At 37.8% G+C, this 8,193-nt stretch overlaps 1 non-coding gene across 1 annotated transcript; it reads left to right on the top strand.

Moving 5' to 3' along the window:
• Positions 1-561: 561 nt before the first annotated feature.
• Positions 562-668, top strand: LOC141694433 (small nucleolar RNA R71). The gene has a single exon (XR_012563740.1). It is a non-coding gene; the product is annotated as a small nucleolar RNA R71 (small nucleolar RNA).
• Positions 669-8,193: the final 7,525 nt, after the last annotated feature.

Here is an 8,193-nt window from a genome sequence, read left to right as displayed (position 1 = left end):
ATCCACATGATGTCATCCTTCCTTCCTTGTCTTCTTTCTATTGGTTGGATGACATCATTCCCATTAATCCCTTTGATTAACTTCCTAATCGTTTGCCTAATGACCGCTGATCTGTTATACGGTTCGCTTAACTTTCGTTCTCGTTTTATCGTTTGAAGGATCATACCCGGGATCTTATTACTTAGGTTCCCTTAACCTTTCTCAATATATTATATTCCTTCTATGATCCTCTTTTATAATCCTTTAATTTAAATCCTTTTTATCCTGTTACCTTATACTCAATTCTCTCCGTATCTTGTGGATTTCCGGGAAAAACCAAAGTGTTCGGAATTGGATTCTGACGATCTTTACATACACTTATATACTTCATAGAGTACTAATAATATCCCATAAGATCAATAACTGAACCCCTACATAGCGTGGCATGAACAGTTTTCTCATTCAGCAAAAACACTATTCATAAGGGTTTCAAAATTTCTCAAAAATTGGGGTTATTACAGCATGGGTCTTGACTGTGCTCCCAAACCGTTATAAAAGTAATTGATGATCATCCAATCAGGCATTCCATGATAAGGACACTTCCAAAGCATCTCCTTTTAATGCTCCCAAGCTTCACATAGAGATTCTCCCGATTGCTGCGTAAATTGAGTAAGAGAATTCCTTATTACAGCTGTCTTCGCCATAGGGAAGAATTTAGTAAGAAACTTCTGAGCAAGATCCTCCCAAGTAGTGATAGAACCTGCTGGTAGAGAATGTAACCAGCACTTAGCTTTATCCCTCAGAGAGAATAGGAAAAGACTCAGCTTTATAGCATCTTCAGAAACATTGTTGAACTTGAAAGTGTCACAGATCTCAATAAAGTCCCTAATAGGCAAGTTAGGATCTTCTATTGGAGCACCCTCAAACTGGACTGAATTCTGTTCCATCTGAATTATGTCAGGCTTGATTTCAAAGGTATTAGCTGTGATCGCAGGCCTGACAATGCTATATTGAATGTCATTGATCTTGGGTTGAGAAAAATCTATCAACACTTTTGTTGGTATTACTGGATCTCCCATTGTAATGAGTACCTGAAACACAAACAAGTAAACCGTGAAAGTAAAAGAATCTGAGTCAATGAACGTTAACGACCACTGATATCAAGCACATAAACTAAAAATTAACACTGAGTCCCCGACAGCGGCGCCAAAAACTTGTTAGGGCGAAAACACGCGCTAAAATTACACGCAAGTATACGCGTTCACAAGTAGTATAAGATATAAATCAGATTCATTCCCACAGAGACTGGTTTAGGTTAAATTCATATTATGCACTTATGCAACAATGTATGGTTATCGTTCAATGCTAAGACAATAACAAGTTAAGATGTTTATAACTAAGATTAAACTAACATGCAATTAACTAAGAATAAAAGTGATTAAATTAACTATATGAGACAAACATGGGATTCTAACTTCATTAAATACTTCATTCAAAGTCATTGTTCTTAACCTTAGCATGCAATGGTGATGACAACTAATCATATAACACGAAACTAGTATGCGCCAACTTTCATTGTACGAATACCCTACTACCAGACATCCACAAAAGAGATAGAAGCTGAATAGACACCAATTATGTTGAGACCCTATATGTCTTTAGAATTTGATAACATAAAGGTTTAATAAACAAGTTATCTATAGCGATTACATAGGGCAAGTAAGATGGTTAAAATTACCTACGAATCATGCGTAATGAATACATGAACTTATGCTAGCATGACAAGTTCTAAATCTCTATATTCACTGTCGCTTCAATATAGATTAACAAACTATCTTATATGTTAGCTACGCATATAAGACGAATAAGCATAACCAATACTAGGATATCAATCAATCACCACAAACCAATATATTGAAACAAATTAACTATAGAAATCCATAAGTAAATCCATAAGTATCTTAAGTTCTGCTCGTCAGAATTAGGTGATTCAACTGCCCACGAGAAGCTAACGAGATTCTCTATAACTTGAGAATATCCTAGGCTTTCAATTCTTAGCTCTTTTTAGCATATTTCCTTAAAAAACTCTTTTTTTCATTTAACTGATGCTTGAAATGCAATAACACAAAAACGTATCACAAGTACCAACAACTTGAGTCAAAAACATTAACTTAAGCTTGTAATGGAGCGTTCCAAGTAGATATAAAATCCACTTATCAACATAGAGTGGTGGAGATTTTTGAAAATGATCCAGGCCAAGCATTCAAGGTAAACGGATAGCGTTTGAAGCATTACTATGGGGATACGGCAAACCGTGAAGTGGTTTATGCCGTTTTATTAGAAACTTGATCTCAGAAATTCTACGTCAAGCTAACAACGTAAATCAAGCGCTTCTTGGGAGGCAACCCAAGTTTGTTGTACATTAGTAGATAGAAGGAAGAAGAAAACAACAAGAAAACTCAAAAAAAATGAAAAAAAAATGAAAAAATTCAGTGTCAACTACAGTGGCACGGCGCGCCCGCATTGGGAAGTGGGGCGGCCGCGCTGAAAGTCTAGTAGCTACGTGCATCCGCGCTGGTATGCAGGGCGGCCGCGCTGGAATTCCAGAAACACGGCGCACCCGCGCTGCCAGGCGAGGCGGCCGCGTTAACTCCTTGTACCTGAAAAGAAACAGAAAAAAATGAAAAATCAAAACAAAAACATTGCACCAGCCGATTTTTCCACTCCCCACTACCATAATTCCTTCTCCAAATCAATTCAAATCACCCCATTACTCCCACTATTCCCATAATCAAATACCACTTATATTCCAAAACTAATTCCTAATTCCCTATATATACATCACTTATACACAATCATCTCCATCACTTTTCAATTCCCAAACCTAAATATCTCTTATACACTTCCCTATTATTCTCTCTTATTCAAAGTCATTGGCTCCCAAGAGACAAAGAACTCAAGTTAGTAGCAGCACCACTGATTCTTCGAGTGTAGGTGGTACGAGGCCTAGGTTTGCTACTCCGGAGGCTGAAGCAGAGTATGCGAGGTTGTTAGTGAAGCCGATAGCGAAGGAGAGGGGTTTTCTGCCATCGGGTAAGGATGGTAAGTTGCTTGAGATGATTTTGGAGATGGGTTGGGTTTCTTTTTGTGAGGCACCTGTTGTTATACCTATGAGTGTTTTTCGCTAGTTGTATGAAAACACGAAGGCGGATTAGAATGGTTTTACTGTGGTGAGGGGGTTGACGGTGGAGTACAGTGCTGATGCTTTTAGGTGGGTGATCAACCAGCCCGAGAGGAGGCCAGAGCAGGAGGATTGGAATGCTAAGACGGGGGATGATTTTAACTTAGACTTGATTGTTACAACGTTGTGTGTGCTAGAAACTCACTGGAAGTTCAAGAGGGGAACGAACGAGTATGCCACTCTCCCTGCCTCATGCATGAACAGGTTTGTACGTGCATGGAATTCTTTTATTTGTGCAAACATTATGCCATCTTCTCACATATATGATGTTACTGTGGAGCGTGCACTGTTATTGTGGGGGATTCTACAAGGAGATTATATGGATCTCGGGTCGGTGATTTATCAGGGTATTCTGAGGTTTCTACGTGGGAGCATTACAGGTTTATTCCCTATGCGTCGATTGTGACGAAGCTGTGTGTGGTGGTTGAAGTTCATTGGCCCGCACACGAGCAGCTTCAGTTACCGAGCGCTCCCATCGACAGTTCCACGCTTTTGAGCATGTAGGAGTGGTACGGTGGGAATCCTGATAAAAAGGGGCTCGGTTACACATATGATCACTTTCTAGGTGGAAGGTCAGCTGATCAGGCATATGCTGGTGGTACGACTCATGCGAGCAGAGCAGCTTGGAAGTATCAGTTGGGTGAAGCTGGTCCTTCATAGCAGCAGCAGGAAGCAGAGGATAGTGATGGTTTGGGTTCAGCGCAGTATAGGTGCTTGGCGAGGCAGATGGATGCGATGCATGACATCCATAGTAGGTTTGCACATGATCTCACCCAGGTGTTGGGGACAGCTTTTAGAGCCACGGGAGTTGACATGCAGTGGCCAGTCTTTGGTGAGGATATTGTGTACTTGCCTTCTGACACTCCACCCGCAGAGGGTGATGACCATCCTGATTCCGAGTAGGTATGCCTGATTCCTTACTATTACCTTCACCGAGGACAGTGAAAATTTTAAGTTTGGGGGTGATAGTTAAGGAATATGTTTGTGTGAGTCCATATAGTTTGCATATTCATGATAGTTTAGTTCATATAGTTGCTTATTTGTCATGTAGTTTTTTTTAGTTTGCATGTTAGTATGTTACATATAGTGGCATTTGCATTATAACATGATCCCTTAGGTTAATTTGCCGATTGATTTGTGATACTGATGCGAGTCTGGTGATGTCGTATAGAGGGTTGTTAAGTTCTATCGAGTTGATTTGCATGCTAGAAGCAATATTTTTTCACTAAGTCTTATAGGTTGCTTGAGTGCTAGATCATGATCATGGTTTGTTGTTTGTCGAGGTTTAATCACTTGTTTATGTTTAGAATGTATGATATTCTCTTAATGATGAAATAACATAGATTTTAAAAAATTGAAGAAAAATATTGGATTTCAATGCTAGTTATTGTGGCTAGGTGTCAAATGGCTAGTAGCCGGCTTATTTTATATGAGTAGTCTAGGGTTGAGCGAGATAGAGTGAAACACACTCGCTCAGAAAAAGAAAAGAAAAAACAAAGAAAAAAATATGTGTTATGCATAATTGATCACGAGTGGGCTCTTTAATACTCGAGTTATTAAGTTCTTAGGGGACTTTGTGCCTAGTGACCTAAGGCTTTTATAGTCTGGGATCCACTAACCTAACGCTCGCTACATGGGTATTATTGTATAAGTCTTTTGTGGAGCTCACTCATTGCACGATCAAATAAGCATATATGTGTTGTTATGTGTTCTCAATAAAAGCATGAATCCTTGTATAACTCCGATAATAAAATTGAAGTGTTGTCCATCATTTTGAATTTAGCGTTTATTCTGTTTATAAACTTGTGATTGCCTTGATGAGTGGTGAGTTATGGTTATTGATCTAGTTTTGAGAGTGCATCTATTAAGCAATTGTACACACGCACTTTTCTAGCTTGTGAGTTGATTTGTGGGATTTGATTGAACTTGTGCGAATAATTGCATTTGTTGAGATGTTGTTTCTTGGTTGGTTTAGTTATTATTAGGGGATCGCTGCATTCATGTAGTTGCATTCATGCATTATTATTTCTTGTTTTTTATTCTGTTATGATTGAGGACAAGCATTGATTCAAATTTGGGGGTGTGTTAAGTGGAATTTATATCCACTTATAACGCTTTGTAAAGCTTCGAATTGGTGTTTTGTACTCGAGTTGTTTATGTTTTTGATGTGTTTTGTAGTATTTTTGCATTTCAGGGCATAGTTGAAGGAAGGATGAGGTTACCATTGTTTTGGTGCTAAACTGGTGTTAGGAAGGTGCCTCAGATGTTCGCATGTTGATCGCCATCAAAAACCAGCAAATAAAATAGAAGTATGAAGTTTTTCAAGAAGGTCAACGCGCCCGCGCTGTGTTAGCGCGCGCCCGCGCAGTTTGTCGGAGAAACAGCGCGCCCGCGCTGGGATAGCGCGCGGCCGCGCTGGGTGAAATTCTGAGATTCCTGATTCAAGTAGAAGATGGATTTCTGGACTTCTGGATTGATTGGGCTGCTATAAAAAGACTCTCTAAAGACGTTTTTTATAACAGAGCCTAAGGAGAAGACAATGAGAAGACCTTGTAGCATAAATCCAATGAAGGAGAAGAAGAGCTTGTTTTTTACTTGTGATTCTTTGATTGAGTTGTAATCTTGGATGCTCGTTTTCTTTATTGTTGAACCTATTACTCTGGATTACGTACTGTTGTTTATTATTCAGTTTTATAAAGACCTTGTTTATTATCATGCTTTCAATTGAACCCATGGTGATGATGAGTTCGGTCATGAACTAATCGTTATCGTGGGGTTCTAACGGATTTATTTATGGATTTTAATAGTTAATTTGTTTCGATATTTTAGTATGTCGTGATTGTATGATATCCTAGTATTGGTTGTGCTTATTCGTCTTATGTGTGTCGCGAACATATAAGATATTGTATTAATCTCTAATGAAGCGAAAGTGAATTTAGAGGTTTAGAACTTGCCATGCTAGCATAGGTTCATGTATTTGTTATGCACGGTTCGTAGGTAATTTTAACCATCTTACTTGCCATATGTAATCACTATAGATAACTTGTAAATTAAACCTTTATATTATCAAATTCTATGGACATATAGGGTCGCAAAATACTTGGTGTCTATTCAGCTTCTATCTCTTTTATGGATGTTTGGTAGTAGGGTATTCGTGTAACAAAAATTGGCGATTACTAGTTTCGTGTTATCTGATTAGTTGTCATCACCATTGCATATTAAGGTTAAGAACAATGACTTTGAATGAAGTATTTAATGAAGTTAGAATCCCATGTGTGTCTCATATAAGTAATTCAACCCTTTTAATCCCTTAGTCAATTGTATGATAGGTAATATCTTAGTAAACAACTCTCAAATTGTTATTCGTCTTAGCATTGAATAATAACCATATCATTGTTGCATAAGTGCATAAATCTTAAAGTTAACCAAAAGAGTCTCTGTGGGAACGAACTAGAAAGAATTCTATATTACTTGCGAACACGTATACTTGCATGAATATTAGCGCGTGATTTTGTCCTAACAGTTTCTAAGGCTATAACTTGTGTGTGTGTGTGTACGAGATTGGGGTATATTGGATTAATGAATCAATACAGGTTATACATGATTGAAGGATGGTGTAATGACCCAGATTCCTGACCCCAGATTTGGGGGCGTTACAAAGATGGGATCTAAATCTAATGCCAATCTGAAACCTGATCCGACCAAGGTTTTGAAGCCTAAAGGTGGTGTTTCAAAGGTTAGTGATTGTCACTATTGCAAGAAACCAGGTCAATGGAAGAGGAACCGTCATGCTTATTTGGAGGATCTAAAGATGAAGAAGGTTGTTTTTAAGTACTTAAGGAGGACTAAAGATTCATTCTTGGTGTATGGAGGGGATGAGAAGCTGGTTGTAAAAGGTTACACTGATGCTAGCTTCCAGACAGACAAAAATGATTTAGTATCTCAGTCAGGTTTTATGTTTTCCTTAATGGAGGTGCTGTAAGCTGGAAGAGTTTAAAGCAAGAGAAAGTAGATGATTTTACGATGGAAGCTGAGTATATTGTTGACAGTGAAGCAGCCAAGGAGGCTGTTTGGATACGAAAATTTATAACGAGACATGGTTTGGTTCCATTGATCACAGATCCAGGTGATCTTTATAGTGATAATAATGGAGCCATCGCTCAGGCTAAAGAACCAAGGTCCCATTCCCGTCCAAAGCATATACTTAGGAAATATCACCTTCTTCGAGAGATTAACGAAAGTGGAGATGTACATATATGTAAATTGCATACTGATGATAATGTTGCAGACCTACTGACTAAGGCTTTGTCGCAACAAAAGCACGAAGGTCATACTAGTTCCATGGATATTAGATACATGGGTGATTGGCACTAGTGCAAGTGGGAGATTGTTAGTGTGTGTGCCCTAGAGACAACACTATTATGTTTATGTTACGAGACATTTGGATTTTTAATTATGATTCTATTTATTATTATATCTTTATTTTCTGCGATAAAATGTTAGATTAATAATGTCCTTGAAATATGATATGTAAATTTATATCTCTAAGTATGTGACTTAGAAATGAGATTATGAGAATAGTATTGATATTCCTAAAGGTCCCTAGTTAAGTATTATTGTTAAGGTATGATAATAAATATGTTGAGACTAGTGTGTTTGTTAAATGATGATCGCATCTCAATGATCATAGGTATGGTAATATTAAAGTCAAAACACAGGCACATGTATTAGATACATGGTGCTGGATTGACCCGTTGTGAGATACTACATGTTTATAGTGTCATAAGTTAATCTCACAGTGATCATGATGTATTGGTCCTTAGACCTGAAGTCATTATATTTCTATACGAGAATTAATATACTTTGATACTATTAAAAGTTATCATTGACCAGGTAATAATATAAGTAGACATTGGGTATATTATGAATCATATAAGAAATATGAATGATCTAGATGGGATTTAGCCCTCCTA

Source organism: Apium graveolens, chromosome 10, assembly GCF_009905375.1.
Source record: "Apium graveolens cultivar Ventura chromosome 10, ASM990537v1, whole genome shotgun sequence".
Classification (NCBI taxonomy): domain Eukaryota; kingdom Viridiplantae; phylum Streptophyta; class Magnoliopsida; order Apiales; family Apiaceae; genus Apium; species Apium graveolens.
This window is presented reverse-complemented; position numbering and strand designations above follow the sequence as displayed.